This window comes from Borostomias antarcticus (assembly GCF_949987555.1).
Source record: "Borostomias antarcticus genome assembly, chromosome: 3".
Classification (NCBI taxonomy): domain Eukaryota; kingdom Metazoa; phylum Chordata; class Actinopteri; order Stomiiformes; family Stomiidae; genus Borostomias; species Borostomias antarcticus.
This window is the reverse complement of record NC_140236.1, coordinates 18,412,926-18,435,425: the sequence shown is the minus strand read 5'-3', so window position 1 is coordinate 18,435,425 and position 22,500 is coordinate 18,412,926. Positions and strand designations below refer to the sequence as shown.

At 42.5% G+C, this 22,500-nt stretch overlaps 1 protein-coding gene across 1 annotated transcript in view; it reads left to right on the top strand.

The window, feature by feature from the left end:
• Positions 1 to 22,500, top strand: part of LOC311329828 (collagen alpha-1(XX) chain-like) — a 99,567-nt gene that overhangs the window by 49,473 nt on the left and 27,594 nt on the right. The window lies entirely within an intron of this gene.

The window sequence follows — 22,500 nt, the reverse complement described above, 5'->3', positions numbered from 1 at the left end:
ATACCATATGAATGTACAAAATGAACATTGGAATGTCAACTTTCTTGTTGTCTTCCTATTCTCTCGCTTATTGCTCCTAAACTTGTCAGAAATTGCCTGGCCCCGCCTCATCGCTGCGTAGCAGCTTTAATTGGGGGCCAAGCAGCGAAGCTGCGTAGGCCTCCATTAAGTTTCTACCTTTTCTTATTTATTTATTATTCTTCTGCCATTGTAGTCTATGGTAGCCCATAGAAGCTTATGGTAGAAAGTTATGAAAATTGGCACACTCATTCGGGACAGTGCCCTGACCCTCCTCACCAAGTCTCATGTCCACACCTCACCCTCTCTAGCGCCACCAACGTGTCAAAGTTGGAGGTGCATTTATGCATGCAGCTTTTCTTCAGCAAGTCCAATTTTCAAACTTCAGGTGTCCTTCAATTCCTTGGCTCAAGCCGGATTCAACGCACTCTAAGACGTCATTGTGGCCATCTTGGCTCCTCCGCCATTTTGAATGATAAATGTATCTCCTCCTAGGAACTTTCACCAATCTGCACGGAAATCGGTGGATGTCATCTATACACCAATGTCTACAAAGGATGTACAGGGATTTTTGATTATCCATTGCGTTCGCTCGTGACAGCCAATCAAAATTGGCAGAAAAGCTGCAAAACAGGAACAGGGATCATATCTCAGTAATGTTTTAATCTATCAAAACCACATTTGGCATACTCATCCGGGACATATCCATGACATCTGTCACCAAGCCTCATGTTGACATCTAGTGCACTCTAGCGCCACCAGCGTGTCAAAGTTGGAGTTGCGTTTATGCCAGTAACTTTTGAACTGTATGTCCAATCTTCAAAATTATGGTAACAATGGATTCCCTGGCTCATGCTGAGTTCAAAACACTCCATGGTTTCATTATTACTTCATTGTTTTGATTGCAGAATGCAAGGAACACTTTTCTGCACGATTTCACCGGTTTCAGAGTGGTGAAAGGCGCATTTTGGAAAAAGTCACACATTTTCTAAACTGCCATCCCTCTTCCAATTCTCACAGCTCATACACATATAATATATCAAAACGTTCACACCCCCCCCCTCTCACCTAACCGAGAGGAAGCGACCCTTCCAGCTGACATTAATTAAGTGCTCAGGAATCAGACTCAGATTGGGATTCAGCTAATAGGGTTAGCAAAGGCTAACATGCCTCGTGGACTAGGGGGATTTACCTTTGCAACATCCGGCGTAGCACAGTGGTTAGCATGTCTGCCTTACAAGCAGCAGGTACAGAGATCGAATCCCGTTCCACCATATGTCTGACTTTCGAAATTCTCTGAACCATCCTTGACCCTTGTCAAACATGTTGTTGTACTTGCACCATTATGTTTCTACCTTTTCTTATTATTATCCTTTTTTTTCTTTTTCTTTATTATACTCTTCTGCCATTGGAGTCTATGGCAGCCCATACTGTATGGTAGAAAGTTATGAAATTTGGCACACGGATTCGGGACAGTCCCATGACCCCTCTCACCAAGACCCATGTCCTCAGCTCTTACACTCTAGCGCCACCAACATGTCAAAGTTGGCAATGCATTTATGCACGCCACTTTTGACCCGTAAGTCCAATTTTCAAAATCAAGGTGCCATATGATTCCTTGGCTCAAGCCGAGTTAAACGAACCCTATTACGTCATGCATACTATATTGGATTGTCTGCCATTTTGGATTTAGTGAAAAACACTTAAAATGCTACTCCTCCTATAGATTTTCACCAAATTACTTTAAAAAAGTAATACACATAATCTGGAGACCAATGTCTACAAAGGATTGATTTGAATTGTTGATATTCCAATGCGTTTGCTTGTGACAGCCAATTGAATTTGGCGACAAAGCCTCCAAACAGGAAGTTAGGGCATATCGCATAAATGCTTTAATGTATCAAAAGCACATTTACCAGACTGGTTAGGGACCCTCCCGTGACCTCTGTAACCAAGTCACATGTTGACAAGTTGAGCACTCTAGCGCCACCAACGTGTCAAAGTTGGAGTCACGTTTATGCTTGTGACTTTTGAACCGTTTGTTCGATTTTAATGATTCAGGGATCATTGGATTCCTTGCGTCAAGCTGAGTTCAAAACATACCATGGTTTTATTGCAAGTTGCAAGTTACACTTTTGGTGTTCTGCAAAATTTCACAGATTTTAGAGTGGGGAGAGACGCACTTAGGAAAAATGTCACACATTTTCTAAACTGCCATCCCTCTTCCAATTTGCACAGCTTATACACATATTATATATACAAATGTTCACATGACTCTTGGGATTTGTAAAATCCAAAAAGCTAAGCTCTCCGATGTATAATTTTTTGCCGTGTGACAGTTTGAATAATGACTCCCCCCCTCCATTGAAACCAATGGAGCCACGCTCTAACTTGAAGCAGAAAATGACTGAATCAATGTTGTGTTTCTAACTCGTCACCTCTCCTACACTTTTGAAGACAGAAGGACATATTATACCTCGAAATGTTTGTGTGATTGTCTGGATTCTATAGAACTAAATAGTTACGCTCTATGTATACTTTTCGCCATGTGCCAATTTAAATGACGACACCCCCCCTCTCACTCAATCGAGAGGAAGCAACGGCTGACATGCCTTGTGGACTAGGGCGATTCTCCTTTGCAAGATCAGGCGTAGCACAGTGGATAGCAAGTCGGCCTTGCAAGCAGCAGGTACTGAGTTTAAATCTCGTTCAACCCCATGTCAGATTTTCCTCCTATCTGCATGAAACGTGGTAGGCCTACACATAATCTGTAGACCAATCCTAGTCTACAAAGGTTCAATATGAGATTTGGATGCGTTCGCTTGTGAAAGCCAATTGCATTTGGCGACAATGCCGCTTAACAGGAAGTTGGGTTGTATCATAAATGCTAGATATGAATCTTAGAGATATTGTGAAATGGGACATTCCAGTCTAGAATGCTCTGACTTTCACAACTCACTAGGGACCTTAACTGAGCTTGCTGCTCTCTTCCTGTTGCTCTCCTCAGCCTATCCAACTTGACCTTACGGCCTTACAGTTCTCTAAACACTGGCACTACCACTTTCCACAACATAATCCCCCCTTTGATGGACTCTGTCCATCATACTGATAATAATAGGAGTGTTTATTAGCATATAACTGTGTACTTGTGGCTGTGCTATACTACTGTATACTGTATGATTGAAATATAATGTGAATGTATGTGAACATAAGGTACTTAAAACACTTGATATGAAACTATAACATTGGCAACATCTGATTACAGAACGTATACAACATTGGCTGTTTATATGCATGTGTATAGCGTCACATGTGTAAGAGCAAAAAACCTGTTGGCAGTCTTACAGGAAAATTCCCTTACGGCCCCTCCGGCTAGGCGACCATTACGCTATCTCTTCTCTAAACAGCACTGAACATCAACATGAGTCTTTTATTCAATGTTAACTGATGAATATGAATGAATGAATGATGAATATACTGATTGATGTACTGTCTATACCAGTTGACCAAAAATGTGTGTATGTTTATAGCAAACAATTGACAATGGATACCTCAAAACATTCTTAAGCACACACGTGATTATTGTTGATACCTGTTCATACCTCTGTAATGTTTAAACATATGTATATGAGTTATACCATTTTATTGCACAGGTAAAAGTGTGGTGCAATGAGACATTTCCTGTCTGCTTCCCTCGGCGCTGGCACCAACTCCCCTTGATGTCCTCCTGGGCTTGAGGCATGGTTCCTGCAACATTGACAGTTCACTCAATACCTCACTTGTCCTGTTCCTCGATCTACTTCCAGGTCTGGGTCGTCCATGTAGTTCGGAACTCGGAAAAGGTCCGGGCAGGCATTCTCTCCCGGAATAGTAAGGTGGAGCTGTGCCAGTTGTTTCGGTGTCATCACATTCATCATCATGGCCCTCTGAAGGCCCATGACAGTGTCCACCAGTTTCTCCATCGTCCTCTGGCACCATCTTCTCACCACTGGCAAGATGCAACACACCAACAAGAAAACCAGAATCAGTAATATCGCCGCGGCAATAGCCGCCTTAGCCAATATTGCTCCCCATTTGCCTAAATTCAACTCCAGCCAATCTGGCCATGAGAGACTTCCCTTACCCGCATTCTCCTAAGCTCAGTTTTTAAATGATGCAGGTTTTTCATTGCCTCTGAGAACAGTCCTCCCGGGGCAGTATTATTTGCTATATACGTGCAACATAATTCTCCAAACATTGCGCAAACTCCTCCTTTATCAGCTAATAAAAAGTCCAGAATCTGCCTATTCTGATATGCCATCAAACTGGTTGAGTGCAATTGTTGGCCCAATGCCAAAAAGGCTTCATTAGTGTAATTTAAAAATTTCTGCTGGTTATAATAAAGATAATTTATCCAATTAACATTTTTATTAACGGTAATCCAGGGAAGTATGGACTCCAACCCAGCTCTGACTTCATCCTGTGCTTTGAACTCATCAGGTATCCCCACGGGCAACCCTATGCTATTCAACTCAATTTTGTCATATGCCTGCTCATGCACCTGACGTTTCTGTCGCAGTGTACGCATTGCTTCTCCGGTGTTTATAATTTCATCCACTCCTTCATATACTACTATTGTCTCTGTTTTCAATCTCACTAAAGCACACAGTATAACAATATTGGCCTTATATTCAGCCGTAGTAGGTGGATATGTCTTTTTCAGTTTCATTTCAATTACCATAAGTGATTCTGCTATTATAACAATACATTTCGGATCCCCCACTACATATCCAATTCCTCCTCCATTGTTTGACTGCTTCTCACATATTCTCCTTCCTTCTTGAGTCACCACTGTAACTCTATAATTATCCCTATCCCCAAGTACAACTGGAATGGGTTCTGTGAACCATTGCCACAAGGTGTGGTGCTCCCTTCTATACCTCTGTCTACTGTTGTTCACTGTGCGAGATATGACTGGAACTGGCCTTGACAAGATCTGCGGGTGAGAATTTGGACTCTCTCTGATTTAGGTTTGGGTGTTTTACTGCATTGTGCCTGTGGTACTTATCTTTCGGATAGGCGGTTGCTTCCGCTGGGATCAGCGGAGTCTGTGGCCGCACACAGTCTTTTGGATCTCCTGGGGCCTCCTCCGGTTTCTCCCACCGCCGGGTCTCCCGGTTCTCTGGCAGCATCCACACTAGGGCGTTCACTGTCAGCACAAACCACAGAGTCATTTGGTTCATCATTGTCTTTGACCGTCACCGCTTCCTTCTTGGCCGGCACTTTCGTGCAGTGGTTTAGATGATATCATGTCGTGCTCCCCTCGACCTGGACCGCCGTTGATGTCGCCCGCACCACCGTGTTGTAAATGAAAAATCTTACTTGCTTTAGTTTAGATTGTCAAAGAACACGCTGAGTGGTCGATCAAGCTGGTTTTAAACAAAGACAGTAGTTTTATTCTCAAATACGTTTGCATGCGGTCTCTCACACAGGAAGTGATTCCTAGTCAGAGCCCCGACTGAATGAAGGGAGAGTCCTTTTAAAGGGGCAGGGGATGAGAGTCGTTTGTAACAGTTGGTCTGGCTAAACAGATTAGGTTGTGTGAATGGAGTTAACTTCTGCTTTCCACAAACATTGTAAAACAATAAACTCAGAGAAAACAGGAACATCAATTGAGTAAGATAACAGAAAAACTATCTTGGAGTGAACACATGGGTGATGAGTTGAAATTCTTTAACAATTCCCTACTCTTGTGGGTAAAACATCCACAACAATAATAATATAAATGAAAGAATCAACCATGTGGAATCAAATTATAAAATCATAAAAATAATCCAACATCTTTGGCAAAAACCTAATTCTACACATATGGAAAGGAAGCTATCTATTTCTCCACTAGGTGGAGCATAATAAAGATTAATAAACTCAAGGTTATTTAACACACTAAGATCATTTTCTTCCCATATGCAATCACGTACCAAAACTCCTCACCTTAATTTGGCATAAGCAAGGTAAAAAGATAACATGATTATTAATCTAAGACATCATATATTCATAACTGAGTGGGAAAAAACCTCTTTCTTCGTTTTAGAGGAAAACCCTTAAATTCAAATTAGAACCAACAGATTATGTATCAAAATATTCCAAATAGTCAATGTCAATGGCACAGACATCATTAAGATCTTGAATTGAATTAATAGTAAATTTAACTTTTTCTATCATTATTAAGGCAGCATAGGCATATCTGGAACAGCAGTTAAACATACACTTAAGAATATTAAAAAAAATAATAACGATGAAAAACATACATACAAATGAAAACACACATATTTGAGAATATCCAGGACCTGAAAAAGCATTCCATTTAGGAACATTATCTAAGATCTGAATACCTTTATCGTTTGCTTCATAGAATTCAATGTAGCATTTGGATCTGAACTAAACGAACAGCAGATATAGCCAGTATTATCTCTAAGGGAAGTCTATTTTGTAGCACCATCTTTTTCATGTAATCTACTTCTTTAGCTAAGGCTGAAATTACTTGGTATTATGCGATCATGTGTCATGAGAAATAATATACCGAAACTAAATTGAAAATTCGAGACAGCTCTATGGTGTCTAGTTTGATTGCTGATGAATTCCCTGCATTTGAGTGTGATCAACCTTCTTAATCCTGGAAATTACATGAGCAAGATAACATTCATATGACACTGTTGCACTTTAAAGTTGAATACGCTATTTCCCTATAGCTCAACAATACGCCATTTGGAATGGCTCTCTGAACCTTAATTTCACATCTCATAAATATGCTTAAAACATTAATTTGTCCTAATCTATGTGTTGTATCTGAAAATATTAATACATGCTGTGATATATTGAAGAGGTCACTTCAAATTTGTTTAACTCGCTTTGCAAGTTCAGCCCTGGGGATGCAATTCTGTTAGGCTTCATTTTAATACTTGGTTGATGTAGTTAGGTGCAGAGCAGTTAAACACAGTTAAACACAGTCCCCTGAGAATAGTCTGGAACAGCTCTACAAAGATCAACTTTATAATTATGAATTTTCAATACTTCTATACCCACTCTAAACCAAACTCCAGTCACAGTTACAACAGTATAACCTGGAAATCTTTGTTGCTTTCAAATCTTATATATGCAGAATGTAGTATTTTCCATTCATCTTCGTCTACCGTATAGACCCAACAGTCAAGTGGAGTGCAACATTCAAATAGGACAAACGCTTGTCCACGTTGCCATAACGATCCTGGGAAGGAAGTGACAGGCAAGGTCACTTATTTCAATAGCTCCTCCTCAGAGGAAGCCACAGTGTGGTGGCCCATGATTGTGTTTTGCTGAAGTGGCGCTCAGAGTTGTCATCCTGACAGCAATGAGGCGTTATTCTTTGTCTGATTCCTCATCTGAGACCAGAGAGTGAGCTTTCGCCCTGGTGGTGACACAGGATGTTGCATCTTGGTTGTTGAATCCTCGGGCCGGGTGCCTCGTCCTGGTTTGGAACCAGCCTGCAGTGGCTGGCGTGTACCCACAAAGTCCTCTCTGCTACGCCTGGGTTGGCAGCAGGAACTGGTACGGGCCCAGCCAACGGGCACTCTGGTTTCAGGTCTCTGCTCACAACCCACTGGCCTGGTTGGAAATGATGCAGGTCGGCTCTCTCAGGTCGGCAGAGACCTGTGAATCCACAGATGAGAGACAGCATAGACAAAACAGGAGAGCACCGCAGCTTTTAGCAGCGGAGTTAGCAGCCATACTACCTATGGACACAGGATCAGAGGTTTCAATAGGAGCTTGGCCTTTGCCACCATTTTAAAATATTACACATTAAGTTTCTTCTTCAGCTCTGCATTTTGTTCTTTCAACTACTTTCTAATTTCCTTCAATACAACCTCCTCACTAGCTCCAATTCAACTTCCTCACTACCTTTAATTCAACTTCTTCATTACCTTCTTCACTACTACTACTAGTCTGTTTCATTAGCAACGACCAGTTAACGTGATAAAATCCTTCACTACCCCTGTTTTTTTGAAACATGATCTGGTCAGTGTGCTAATTTGAAAACATAATGAAAGCATGGAAGATGCAGTATAGGTTATGCTAACTATGAAATGAGCATTCATCCACATTCAAAATCAGAGTGAGAGAGGAGAATATCTGAGAGGTTTGAGCGTGGCTTATTTGATCTCGTTCACTATGTTGAGTCATGTCTCTCCGCCTTCTGGAGGAGGAAGCAGAGTTAAGAACAGTGCATCTTTGAAATGTACGGTCAACAGTTCATTCTATTAAAGCAGCAGCCACGCTGTGTGTAGGTGCGATGTAAAAGATGAATAGACACAACATGCAGGACATGGACAAAACAGCGTGCGCAGTGCTACTAGGTCTAAAACATAGTGCCAGTGGTAGCTGCCACTGATTTCAAGTAGGACCCAAGTCCTTTTAACAGAGTCAAGTCTTAAACAGGTTGTATTAGTCATTGTTAGAGCCAGTCGGGCTCGTCAGTCCATGTAATCTTGTCAAGGGGAGCTAGCTTTTGTCTAATGAGGGTTATGTCTGCAAAATCAGGGATAGACTCTGCAGTAGCCTACAGTCCCAAGCAGTGCATTTTAGTGTTTTTATCATTATTACATGACCAAGGTAATTAACCTGCTCACGCACCAATTAGATTTAGTTCTTAGAAATTCTATGGCCATTCCCTAAAATAAAACAACACATCCGTCTCATCAAACCATGAGTCCTTGTTTCTAACAAGAAATTGATCATTTAAAAACAGGAGCGCTAACACATTATGTAAAACAACGCCCTCTAAGGGTAAAAGCAAAAATTCCCTTAAATCAGGGTGAACAAATGGAAAAAATGCATTACTCAAACCAAAATAACATTAAATTAATAGCTTCATATGCGGTTCTCAAACCATGAACAAATATAATTTATCTAAACCGTTCTCAAAAGAACACTAGGGGTGTTATAAGTTGAGCTCAATTTCAATAACCACATTTCTGCGTTTGAGGACAGAGAGTTATGAGCACGCTTAGGACGTGATGGTTCCTTGGGTCTGACAACCGCTTGGTTACTATTCTTAAATTTAGCCTAGATCATATCTATCTCTTACCCACAGTCAGTTGGGCAACGTGGGGGTGAGGCGTTTGACCAGCGTCCCCACGAACCAAGGTGTCAGCCCATCTAAATGGGAAGTCGGTTACCCCGGTTATTGGAGAGTCACCTGGTGTATCCAATTCATGGAGTAGCATCCATCTCTCGTCCCGTGCCTGTGTCTACTCTGTAAACAAACTTCAGAAATAATACGTGCCACATTTGTTTTACCATGCAGCTGTCTCTGTGGGCCGTCAGACGCACAGACAGAGCTGCATGGGCAGTTTACATACAATAAAAGACAGACAAAATAAAAGACAGACAAAATGAAAGACAGACAAAATAAAAGACATTTCAATTTCTCACCACCCTTGTGGGTAACACCAGGTCTTAGAAATTATGCGCCGGAGGCACATAAACATAACAAAAAACAGTTTTGATAAATTGGAGTGATGTCTTTTCTTTTCTTTTTTTTCCAAGAATATGTCCAATTAGTTAAAGGCTGTGCGCTTGATATTGTAATGTGGCGGTTTTACCTCTAAGGGCTGGATGATATCAATTCCGTTGGAGTCACACCTCCGAAAACTAGTTTGCAAAACAGATCTGAGCATATTAAGTTAACATGACAATAAAGTGAATTGAGTTTGAAGTTAGCATCATCTAACACAACTTTAATTGGCAGTCATTTCAAATTATTAAAATACTTGCGGTTCCAACCGGTTTGGTATTTATCCGGTAGTCCAGGAACGTCAGTTCTCTGTAAAACTGAAAACCAATGAATGTGCATCTAAAATCAGTAAAACATGAAATCTTAAACAAAACAAAATTCTCAAAATTGGGTTGTCAGACAATATGTATCAGACTAAGATATTGGCAAATATGAATGATTTTTATCATCATTTTTTCTTTCTTTCCACCCTGTCACGTACACCCTCACTCTCCCTAGACGTCCCTACAGAAACCTATCTGTCCCATCTAGTCAGTATCCATCTCCCTGTGGAGAACTGACAGAGACCCCATTTGGGGGTGCTGGGCCCCATTGATCAGGGGGAGACTTATGCTTTTTTGCGTATAGTCTACACTCCCTCCGGTAGTGCCCTTTGCGGCCGCAGTGATGACAATGCTGATTAGATTTGTAAACCCTGCTGTTTTGTTGTGAATATCTCTGATTCTCTCTGTATTCCCTTGATTGTTGCAGTTCACCCGTCTCTGGTTGCTCAGTGCGAGCGTTGTCGAAGTACCTAAACTGTGCAGCTTGTAGTCTCGCGTCAGAGTCTTTCTTCTCCACGGCCTCCCGCTGTTCTTTGAGTAGATTGAAACGTTCTGCAAATCTGAACACACCCACCACCTGCTCTAGGGGTTGAGTCTCCCAGTTCACACAAGAAGTCCGGACTTGGTCACTGAGGGCAGGGAGAGAATTGTTAATTAATTGTTGTTTCAACACAGTTTTGTAGTCATTGGCATGTTTGTTCATACCAGAGTGGAGAGAAAAGGTCTTCTCCAGGCGTTCATAAAAATCATCAAAAGACTCATTCAGTTTCTGCTTACAGGAGGAGATCAGGTCCCAGTTAGTTTGAGGAGGGAACCGGAGCCTGATTCTTTGCAGTAGTGCCAACACCTGAGCAGCAAATCCAGGATCATCAAAAGTCAACTTATCATCAAAATTTCCCCTCAGATCAGCCCATTTGAGACGTAGCGCAAGCCTCATTACAGCCTCAAGTTCCTCAGAGTGCAGTCTGTACATCTGAACGGCAGCATTCACATCTCTCTCAAAACTGTCAATGTCTTTAGCTGGATCAGGTAATGAGGAAGCAAGCTCCCGAAGCTCATCACAACGGAAAGGTCTGTAGACATCAGAAAAAGGGCTCCATGTGGCGTGACCTGGTTGGCCCGGAGGTGGTTGAGGTACAGGATTAATGCATCTAATCATTGGCAATAGCAGATTACCTAATGCAGAAGAGAGCTGTTGTTGGTTAACTGGACCAGTAGATCTAAGACTATAATGTGGCTGGTCCTCTAATGTCTCAAGAGCAGGGGCAGGAGTATGATCAGGGGGATTTAGTAAAGGAGGTGCGACTTTGACTGAGGTGTCATCAGGGTTTATAGAGCCAGTAAATGGAGGGGATGCCACAGAAGAAAGGGACGTCTTAGGAAAAGTAATAGCCAAATTAGCTTTAGCAGTGACAGAGTTCTTTCTAGCCTCCCTTTTGATGCGGGCAGTTTCAGCTCTATCAATTGAGTTATTTGCAGTCGTCTCCCAGGCAAGAAAGTGAGACCAGTTAATGGCATTCTCTGGCTTTTTTCCTAGCTTAGTTAATTGAAACCTCGTAAGCTGTCCCTTAACTTTTCCTAGCAACTTAACAGACAGTGTACCTGAGACAGGGGGAAAATCACTATATTTAGCCCATAGATTAAATTGCTCACACACACTCGGATCATACTTTAACGCCACTATCTTGGCAGCGCCCAGAAAAGGTTCCCGTTTTGGTGTACTAGCAGTAGCTCCCATTTTACAAATACAAACAATGTCAAAAGTACAGTAAAAAAACAATAACTGCTGTGTTGAGAGCTCTTTTTTTTTTTTTTTTTTAAATTGGCAGACTTCAGACGCCAAATTGGTGGATCCTCCAAATGGTTGAGGAAAAACAGGACGTCTCTCACTTTTTTTTTACTTTTTTTTTCACACAAGCAGCAAAACAGGAAGTCAACCACGTGTGCACAATGTTAGCCAATCACGTGGGCTAATCAACATGTGGAATCAACATGTGGATGAACTAGCCAGCACAGGGAAGCTTAGCATTGAAACAATAGAACATCGAAAACCATAGCTAACAGAGAAAATAGCTAGTTTGGAGCAGAACAAGAACAGTATGCTCAGCTAGAATGCAACCAGCATGAAAATGAATCACAGAAACGTACACAAACCAAAACCAGCAGAAAACCAAACAAGTCACAACCACAGAACATAGCCAGCACAAAATGAGAACTGTAGCCAGCAGAAACATGGATGTAACATCAAACAAAACAGAAAACAGGACCATAAATCCCAATACAAGACTAACAACCCAGACAAACAGAACTCAAACAAAACGAAACAAACCGAAACCAAAGCCTCGTGTCATGTAAATCATAACACTGATATCCAAACCAACCTCGAAATATAACAAGCCCTTTACAGCGTTATGCCCTTCATAACACAAGTAAAACAAAATCCAACCCTATTTATAACAGGGTTCCTCCGAGCCGCGCAACATCACAGCCCTGATATCAAAACTATACCTTAAAACACAAGGCCTCCGAGTCATGCATCACCATAACCCTGATTAAACCTAAAATAACAAGGTTCTTCGATTCGTGCAACCCCACAAAACTGAACGCAAAACAAAACTAAACAAGGCTTCTTCGAGGTATGGACGCAAATGCTTCGCTAACAAGAAATCCAATACCTGGTACATTTACAAGACGTTCTTAAAGCGGGCACGCGGCCAACAGCCAGTAGATCACATACATAGCAAAACAACCAGTTTAACATGCCCTTACAGACCAGCACAGCTACTCTATAAGGACACACGCGTGAGATGGAAACCGGTTTGAAGAAAACTATAGTCTTAAGTCTATACAGCTGAGCAAAAATGCAGGACCACTATTAGATTCGATCAACGTACCAGTTTCTCAGCGAGCTTCGGAACAGCAGGCTCCGGGAAAACACTTCCCCAGGCTACGACAGTGCCCCGGAGTCGTTCCGCAACTATAAAGTTGACATGGGCCCACGTTTCTCCTCCTGAGCTCGCTGAAAAACCGGCAGTTGTCCCGAAAGTGACTTAATTCTCTTTTTCCTCGTCGCCAATATTGTAAATGGAAAATCTTACTTGCTTTAGTTTAGATTGTCAAAGAACACGCTGAGTGGTCGATCAAGCTGGTTTTAAACGAAGACAGTAGTTTTATTCTCAAATACGTTTGCAAGCGGTCTCTCACACAGGAAGTGATTCCTAGTCAGAGCCCCGACTGAATGAAGGGAGAGTCCTTTTAAAGGGGCAGGGGATGAGAGTCGTTTGTAACAGTTGGTCTGGCTAAACAGATTAGGTTGTGTGAATGGAGTTAACTTCTGCTTTCCACAAACATTGTAAAACAATAAACTCAGAGAAAACAGGAACATCAATTGAGTAAGATAACAGAAAAACTATCTTGGAGTGAACACATGGGTGATGAGTTAAAATTCTTTAACAGTGTACGGTCCCTCTCGTCTCGGCTGGTTCCACTTCCTCCTGAAGACTTTAATGTACAGCTGGTCACCTGGCTGTACCGGTCTCTCAGCTTCCTGGTCACAGCTGGGCTCTCTCCTTTTCTCCTGTAGGTAAATGGATCTATGGATTGCAGTTAGTTGCTTCATATAGTCTTTCAACTCTGTCTGCAGTTGTTCTAATGAGGATCCTTTATAAGGGCCTCTTAACTGTGGCGCCGGCATTCTCCGGCCTGTCAAAATTTCATGCGGAGTTAAATGGGTGCTTCTGTGAGTTTGCATGCGGTAGCTCATAAGCGCTAGTGGAAGCGCATCCACCCAGTTTAGTTTGGAGCTAGCACAGATTTTGTTAATCCTTGTTTTTAGCGTCCTGTTCACTCTTTCCACCATGCCCTGCGATTCTGGGTGATATACAGCTCCCAGACGCTGTTTGATTCGTAACTGTTGCAGGATACCTTTAGCAACTTTCTGTACGAATGCAGCTCCATTGTCTGAACTAATTTCCGATGGAATCCCAAATCGTGGAATTATTTCTCTAACTAAAAATTTGACAACAGTTTCAGCTCCAAGGTTTTTGCATGGAACTGCTTCTACCCAGCGGCTGAAACGGTCAATCACCACTAACATGTACCGCTTTCCATTCACTGTCTTTATCATGTCTACATGATCAAGGACTATATGTTTAAATGGCACCTCAGGGACTGGGATGTGACCAACTGGTGTTTTTATGCTCTTTCGCACATTGTTTTGGGCACAAATTTCACATTGATTCAATACTTCTTCAACCATTGCTTGCATGTACGGTGACCAGTAGCCCTATTGTTTTACCCTTTTCATAATTTCCCCCCTTGCACAGTGAACATCATTGTGCACTTGTGAGATTAAAATGGTTAACAACGCTACTGGCGCTACCAAGAATCCTTCATGTGACCTCCACAATCCCTTCTCATCCATAGTAGCCCCCCTTTGTCACCAGACATTGTGCTCACTCTCTCCTGCTTCTTTTTGCATCAGAATAATGTCTTCAGGCATGGTAAGCGGTTCTAGTGACACTACTGGTGTTAGGACAGCTACTTGGCTTTTGGAGGCGGTCTTGGCAGCCTCATCCGCTGCATTGTTACCTTTCGTTACCTCATCATGACCTTTTTGGTGTGCTTGACATTTTATTATAGCAAATTTCGTTGGGAGCATCATAGATGTCATTAGGTCATGTATTTGTTTCTTATGTTGTATTAGGCTACCGTCTGTCTTTTTAAATCCTCTTTGCTTCCACAAGACTCCGAACAAGTGACACACGCCATGTGCGTATGCGCTGTCAGCAGTATAGACATTAGCTATCTTGTCTTTTGCTAGTTTACATGCTTCTGTCAAAGCTTTTAGCTCAGCTAGTTGTGCTGAGCATGGTTGGTTGCAGCTCTCAGCTTTCTCTACCACAAACCCGTCAAACTCTTGTTTTATTACTGCATAACCTGCATGGTTCCCTAGATGGTCTCTGTAGCATGAGCCATCCACAAAATATGACAAATCTGCATATATGAGTGGAGTTGACTCCAGATCTGGCCTTAGTCTTGTATACTTCATTGTTTCTGCAATGCATTCATGTGGCTCTCCCTCAAACTCAAGTGGAATAACATTCGCTGGATTTGTGTTAGTGCACCTTTTTATGGTTACATCCGGATATGTTAAAAGCGGTGTATACTGCAAACACCTATCTTGTGTCACTACAAATTTCCCTTGGTTTATCAGGTCCGTGATTATGTGGTGTGTAAGGATAGTGACTGGGTAACCCATGGTTACAGTGGATGCCTTTTCATACGCATAATGTATTGCTGCTAATCCTTGGTAACATGGTGGCCACCCCTGGACTACATTGTCTAGCTTTGTACTGTAGTATGCTATTGGTTGTTTTTGGCGTCCACTACACGATTCCTGCATCAGCACTGCTGTGGCGTACATGTTCTGTCGATTAGACACATACAGTGTGAAAGGTTTGTCATAATTTGGAGTAGCTAGTGCCGGTGCTCTCTGCATGTCCTGTTTAACCCTCTTAGCGCCAAAGTCGCATTTCTGCGACAAGCTGCGTTACTGAGTAAAACAGTGATTTTATGATATTTACACGCTGAAACCTCGGTTTTCCCGCCACCACTAGATGGCAGACATATATAACTTTGCTCACGATTCAGTATGACACCATCTTTCAATGCAATATATTTGAGAAAATCTCATTACGAGTTCCCTATTTTATACACGGGGCGCGCCAGCGCTCCTAAATACCATATGTTCTTTAGGACGGCATATTTCTGAAACTGTTTGACCTAGAGACAAGCGTTTTTTTACCTGTAAAAGTAGACAAATTGCGCTGTCTGGCAAGCTTCGGTTTATCCATTTGTGTAGCCGACTTCCGTATTTACGTCCAACCACAAAGTTGTAAACTATGGGGATAGGTTGTTTTCCCTGGTGCAGTAGCCTACTTTGTCTATCCCTGTGGATGGGGATCTACAACTACTCGAAAATACCAGGATGGAGAGTTCGATTGCAAGATAGCCTACCATCTAAAGTTGAGATTTTGCGTCGTGTTTGTACAAATAAGACATCCCACGTACAACAAAATAATCTCGACAAATCTAGCGACTTTTCCTGGTCATTTGGGAATGATTGAGATGACAAAGCCCTGCGCATTCCGTGGTTCACGTTACAACCGATTTCACCAGAGCTGAGGGTAAGTCTCATCCTCTCCATGACACTCGGCCAGTCTGACTATAGCGTCATATTTCCAGATCAGACACCGTGGCCGCTCGGAGGAAGAGCAGCCTGCAAATGAATCGCGCGCGCACAATTTATGACCAATCACAACAATGATTTTGTACAGTTACAGTAAGCACAGTATATTTATAGATATGTTTTTGTCCTCTCACGTTTACTATAAATACACACGATGACTGTTCATTCAGTTGTGGGTTGAGCGGAGCAGAGTTATTGAGAGAGCGAGTCAGCAGAATTGAGTAGATTATTGCGTTGGAAAAACGCCAAATGGCTGCCATAAGGTTCAATTGTGAGCAAGTTTTGGATGATACTTGTCCATGGGGCTGGTAGAGAAATCAGAGATTGAGGACTACTGGGCACAGTTTTGACCAACTTTTACACCTGGATTTGGCAAAGTGATATAGGAACAGATTTGAAATCATCCCGTCATTTCTGCATTTTGTAAACAATGATGAGTAGGCCTATGTTGAGAGGGGACAGCAGGGCCAGTGTGTGGCTCTGTGTGCTGTGCCTTGCAATGAGAGGTACCACACTCTGAAAAACTAAACAGTGTCACTTGGATAGATAGGTACACTGGATAGATAGGTACACAGGCCTCTGCGGCTAAGAGACGCCTTCTGTTTACGTGAGTGATGCTACTATGTGGCATAGTAATTAGTTTGTTTACTACTGTTGGTTTACCATTTACTGTTTTCCTGTTCATTTGATATTTGGATAACATAACAAATGGACAGAGGTGGGGAAATTTGTTGAAATAAGTTCAAATTGATTCAAAATATCCCATATTTCCTTGAAAAATGGCATAATTCAAGTTGGCCGCCACCCTATGACATCATAATATGCAAATTTGTTGGATAAATTTAGACCCAACATAAACTTTGGATCATTCTCAACATTTGTCTCATTTACAGTGAGTCTCTATCTCTAACCACTTTAAAGCCACACTCTTTTGAAATTTAGATGTCAAAATATTGTTTAAAAAAAAAAAAAACCTGGCGCCAAGAGGGTTAATTGTCTCGAATGCTATTTCAGCTTCACTTGTCCATTTTAAGGGAGCTTTTATTGATTCATTTCCAGCCTCTTTTATCATTGCTCTCAGCGGTGCAGTTTTCTCTGCATAGTTCTCAACCCAATCTGAGCTATACCCAGTCATTCCTAGAAATGTCATCATTTGTTGGACAGTCTTTGGTTGAGGGGCTTTACTCAGTCCCTCCAATTGGGAGGGTGATATCGCAACAGCTCCATGTGAGTTTGTTCTCCCTAGATATTCCACCTGGGGTTGGCAGTATTGTAATTTTGGTTTTGAAACTTTGTGTCCCCCCTCTGCTAGTTTTTGGAGTACCTTTATAGAGTCTCTATGGCAGTCATCTGGGGAGGTAGAACAGATCAATAAGTCGTCCACGTATTGTATCAGTGAACTATTTATTGCTACGCCTTCAAGATCTTGTTTCAGCAGCTGGTTGAAAATATGAGGGCTATGTTTCCAGCCTTGTGCCAACCGAGAGTATGTGATTTGTTTTCCTCTAAACGTGAATGCAAATAAATAGCGTGAATCCTCGTGTAGAGGAATACTGAAAAATGCTGAACACAAATCGATCACAGTAAAATATTTGGCTTCAGATGGCACGTTTGTGAGGAGTGTGTGAGGGTTTGGCACATCTGCCGTTCCATCCTGTGTCACTTCATTTATGGCTCTTAGATCATGTACTAATCGGTATTTGGACTTGTCTGCTTTTAACACTGGAAATATTGGTGTGTTACAGACACTGTCAGTTTCAATAAGTACCCCTGCCTTCATCAGTCCTTCGATTGTTTTGGTTATTCCTTCTTCTGCCTCTGGTTTCAGTGGATATTGTGGGCGATTTGGTAACACTGCATGTGGTTTTAGTTCTATTTTTACTGGATTGGCAGACTTTACCAATCCCACATCAGTGTCATGATTTGATCATAGTTGATCAGGGACTTGTGTTAACATGTCCTCTATCAATGCACTTTTATTCTCATCACTTTCGGATATTTCTGGCATTATTTTGAACATGGGGACCGTTATTACTTGTGGTAAGCTTTGCTTAGCATTTGCATGTCACTCAGGATTTTAATCATGGTCCCATCCGGAGACCTAAGAATCAATGGATTATCAGTTTTCTCCCAATTCCCCTGTGTTGCCGTGCACATCATGGGCCCGATGTCTTTGGATTCAAAATGAATGAAGGAATTTGATGCTATGTTTAGGCCTGCTCCCTGTTGTCCTATCACAATATATAGTGTTCTCAAATTGATTTGTAGCTCTTTTGTGGCTTCATCCCATTTTTCTTAAAAAATTGTACTACATGATGGGTCATAGTACATTGTGCAGTGAAAGTCTGAGTGTGGTTCAACTGCTTTTGGGATCTGAGCTTTTATGTATTTTTCCCACTTTTCATACTCTTTAGTCACTGGTTCAGAAATGTTACCTAACCAATACACTTTGGCACATTCTGACTGTGTGTACATTTGGAGCCCTAGTCCTGAGCTATCTATGTACACCCCTTCCGGTGAACACCAAATTTTGACTTTCAGTTTGCATAGTGCATCTCGTCCTAATAAGTTAATTGGAGTTTGGTCAGATACCAAAATGGGAATTTTTGTTTCTTCTCCCTCTACCGCTAGTCGCACTGGAGCCGTTGTTGGAATCATCTGTGTTATTCCCGAGAATCCTACTGTCTTGACAAATTTACCTGACATGGGGAGGTGGGTGGCATATTCTGGACTTACACAAGTGTAAGTGGCTCCAGTATCGATCATCATTGGAATTTTTCTATCCTGCACTCGAGCTTCCAATAAAGGTTCTTTATCAGCTCCCATAGTGACAAGCTGACCCTCCCCGGTAGGATTCTCTGGGCACCCCGAGTAACCGTGGTTGGGCCCCGCCCATGGATTGGCAGGGCCTCCACCCCCACGTTGCGTGGGCTGGAACTCCTGACTGCGTTCTACCCAATTGGGGCCCGTCTGTGGCATCGGGCAATTCCCAGCAAGATGTCCTGCTTCACCGCACCCCCAGCACACCCTGGGGTAGGGCGATCTGCCCCGCCCTCTTTGACCTCCCCCGCGAGGGCGGTACTGTTGTGGGCCCGGCCGATACTGTCCGTATCGTTGTGGGCCCGGTTGATACTGTCCGTACCATGGTGCCTCCTGTTGATAGGCTTTTACAACCGGAGGCGGTGGGGGCGGTGGTGTCACTGGTGCGCCTGCATCGGAATTCATTACGGCTGCTAGCGTTTTTGCTTTGCCTTTTGCCTGTATTTCTCCGAGTTGTAGTTGCGCAAGCTTCCTTTGGATGTTTTTATCTTGCTCTCTCAGTCTGTTTTCATCTTTTCTGTGTTTCTCTACCGCTCAATGATTACGTTTCTGAACAATGTCACCAGTACAGGACTTTTTTCAATGTCCTCCTCTGTTTCCTGCTTCCACCTTTTCATTTGATTGCTAATATAGGCGGTGGGGTTTTCAGTCTCTTGGAAGGGGTCTTCCTTCAGGGCCCTTGGTTCTATTCTAGTGGGGTATTCCGTGCGCAATGTCTGCCATAGTTTTTGGCGGTACGCATTGAATTCAGTCCCGTCAGCCATTGGGTCCATCATCCACTCATTCCCACTGTGTTTAAGCACGTTCTCCATAGTGGATGCCCCTAGTGACTGTGCCCACACTGCTTTAATGTCCCCAGGGCCAGCACCTTTCCCACTGTTGCTTCTTCAAAAGCCCTAATCCACTTATTGGCTCCCTCATGGATGTCTGGCATTCTAGAGATCAGCCCCGCAAGGTCGAGTGTCTGCCACGGTATGTAATGTCCTTGGGCGCCCTTGATTAGAATTGGGTTCATGCCCTCAGGGTATCTAACTGGTTGTTTTAAATTTGGTCTAAGTCTGAGATTAAAATTGGCGTCCACCGTCTGGTGTCTCTCCCATTTCTTCTTTGTCTTACCTCCCTCACTTTCGTCTGTTTCACCTAACACTCCCACTGTTAGGTTCTTAACCTGATTGTCTATTTCCTCCTCTAGTTCCTGGATCACATACCTACTTTGTTCTCTCTGAGTGTCTACTCCCTGATTGTCTAAGCCAATCCAGTATGAGCTTGACGTTCCATCCATCTGCCCATAACAGTTCAATACGTCAGCTTTCTTTCTACCAGTGCTATGGTGTTTTGGGTCCCACTGTTGGGATGGTCTATATGCTGGAGGTGTTGATGCTGCGGCTTGGGCTTGATCGAGTCCTGACTTAACGCCTTCACTAACAGTTGATTCGAGTGAGGGTAGACTTTCTGGAGTCTTGTGAGGTTGGGACATGGGCTGCTCGCCTACTGGGTCCGGGAGCTGGCTTGCCCCAGGCAGGCCTTGGAATTGTGGTGCAGTGCATAATGCACCTGGGACAATTGGACTATTTCCCGTCTCCAAGTTGCTATTGATACTCAGCAATCCTGTAATTGTTGGATAGACCCCTACAGCTTTTGACATCGCTATTGTCTTCTTTTTGCCGCAATCAAGGTTTGTTTGTTTGTTATTTTTGATTTCATTAAGAGCTTCTCTCATAGTTTTCCGGTACCGCTGTCCCTCATCTTTAAACAAATTCACTATTCTCAGTTCCAATTCCCTTTTTTTTTTTTTTACGTTTGTCGGATTTGTCTTTTGGCTTGTAGTCTTTTATTCGGCACTCCATATCCTCACGCACACTCACATCAAAAGTGCCACCTTCAGGCCATGCTGAGCTCAAGTTTTTGGTGCGTTTTGTAAATTTCCCTGACATTTTCTGAATGTTTTTTAACATTGATGGATGGTTCGATGCCACGATGGCCACTGGTAATACCTCCATGTTGTGGTATAGCAATGATATTATTTCTGATTTCTGTTTGAGTGTCTTAGTTTTGCTCCTATGGTTCTGATTTTCTGTTTGAGTGTCTTAGTTTTGCTCCTATGGTTCTGATTTTCTGTTTGAGTGTCTTAGTTTTGCTCCTGGTCCGTGTCTTCCCCTGTGCTCGGGGCCTTTCTGTGGCTTTTTGGCTTACAATACGGTAACCGCGAGGGCGGGGGCGAGCAGTCTCTGTAACCGTTCTACTAATTGGCTTACAGTACGAACGGCTGATTTTGTCTGTGTGAGCGAAAGGAGGGGTGAGTAGCCCTCCCCAACTGAGAATGTTCTCTCTCTCTCTCTCTCTCTCTCTCTCTCGTGAGGGAGATCAAACTCCGCCTCTCGTATAGGCCCGCTGTTTGCTTCCTCTTTACTCTCAGTTCTCCTCTGGTCACCAGTACATGCACATCTTTGCTTGACTTACTTTCTTAACTACGCCACACCTTGGCAAGTTGAGTCAAGCAGATCACCAACACCTCAGCACAGTGAAAGCGCGCTATTTTTGGTGAGAAGTAAAATTCTCCTACCTTTGATTTGGCGCGCTGCGTGGCTGTCACTCGCAGAGATGCAGTGGTCCACAGACTTCCCCAAATAGTGATGGTTGGCTCGCCAATTATGTTGGTAATTTATGATAGTACAAAACTTTTCAGGAGATCCAAGTCGTTTCAGCCTTTACGGGTATTTATTACGTAACACTCAATACAGCTTCAATAGTTTCTGATACAGCCCCCCAGCCCAACTGGGCTCATCATCTTTTATATGCAGATCCTCAAAAACAGTGTGTGCGACACATTTGGCTAATGGTTTTAAACTTACGTAAGTAGATATGAATCTTAGAGATATTGTGAAATGGGACATTCCAGTCTAGAATGCTCTGACTTTCACAACTCACTAGGGACCTTAACTGAGCTTGCTGCTCTCTTCCTGTTGCTCTCCTCAGCCTATCCAACTTGACCTTACGGCCTTACAGTTCTCTAAACACTGGCACTACCACTTTCCACAACACTATAAGCAGTTTATAAGCAGTTTATAAGCAGGCTATAAGCAGTTTATAAGCAGGCTATAAGCAGTTTTTAAGCAGGCTATAAGCAGTTTATAAGAAGGCTATAAGCAGGCTATAAGCAGTTTATAAGCAGGCTATAAGCAGTCTATAAGCAGGCTATAAGCAGTTTATAAGCAGTTTATAAGCAGGCTATAAGCAGGCTATAAGCAGTTTATAAGCAGGCTATAAGCAGTTTATAAGCAGGCTATAAGCAGTTTATAAGAAGGCTATAAGCAGGCTATCAGCAGTTTATAAGCAGGCTATAAGCAGTTTATAAGCAGGCTATAAGCAGTTTATAATCAGTTTATAAGCAGGCTATAAGCAGTTTATAAGCAGGCTATAAGCAGGCTATAAGTAGTTTATAAGCAGCATATAAGCAGGCTATAAGCAGTTTATAAGCAGTTTATAAGCAGGCTATAAGCAGGCTATAAGCAGTTTATAAGCAGTTTATAAACAGTTTATAAGCAGGCTATAAGCAGTTT